General features: G+C 32.5%; 1 protein-coding gene across 1 annotated transcript in view; it reads right to left on the bottom strand.

Moving 5' to 3' along the window:
- LOC119587100 (clathrin heavy chain 1-like) overlaps positions 1–898 on the bottom strand; it is a 68528-nt gene that overhangs the window by 10834 nt on the left and 56796 nt on the right.

Raw genomic sequence — 898 nt, 5'->3', positions numbered from 1 at the left:
CCAAAAGCAAAAATGGATTGCCTAATGTATATAACTGGAATTTGCTAAGTATATAACAGTATGTTCAGTCTTTGGATATCAAACGGGTAGTGTTCGACTCCCTAAGAGAGAATACAACTTTCAAACATTTCAAATGAGCACTATGCATAATGACATTTGTGTATCCAGATTCTTTTACTTAAACAGTATTCACACATCCTGAGAGCCAACCATGCTCATTTAATTCCCTGAAACACATTAAATGACCTGACCTACCCTCCATAAATGGAATATTATTCGAGGACCAATGAAACAATTGAAATGACCCATATGACTTTGAAAACACATAATCCATGAAATTTATTATCAACAAATATGGTGTATATCAACAGGTGTATTTACCTTTAATTTTGGTCTTCATTTCGATGTTGAAAATTTGTAAAGTCTTCTGGGCTGAAATGAAAAATAAAACAATAACTGGTAAGTACATCAGCAATACACAATCACTGGGCATAAGAACTGTCTAAGGTAAATACATTTCACGCTATACCAAAGAAATCTACACATCATGCAAAAAAAGTTGAAGACTTATGCTCTGATTTACTCACAAACTTACAAAAAAAGCTGTGTTAAAAATTCAAACTAAAAAACACTCCCAACTGCAGTTCCTAAATATTAACAAAAATATCTTCCAGAATTGATACATGTGAAAACATAGCTTTGTTATAGAAAATTACAATGAACTAGCCATACTACACTTGTGTTATGTATTATTGCAATTCACTTTTGGGTTTTGCTTTTGACATAATTAGACATTTACCAAGGGATACACAAAGAATACCAAGCAGCCACAGGTTTCATAAATATGACTGACACACAACACACACAAATGCACATAGATAAAGATTTACACATGCAG

Source organism: Penaeus monodon, chromosome 22 (assembly GCF_015228065.2).
Source record: "Penaeus monodon isolate SGIC_2016 chromosome 22, NSTDA_Pmon_1, whole genome shotgun sequence".
Classification (NCBI taxonomy): domain Eukaryota; kingdom Metazoa; phylum Arthropoda; class Malacostraca; order Decapoda; family Penaeidae; genus Penaeus; species Penaeus monodon.
Note: the sequence above shows the minus strand (reverse complement) of the source record. Positions and strands in the feature narration are given on the sequence as shown.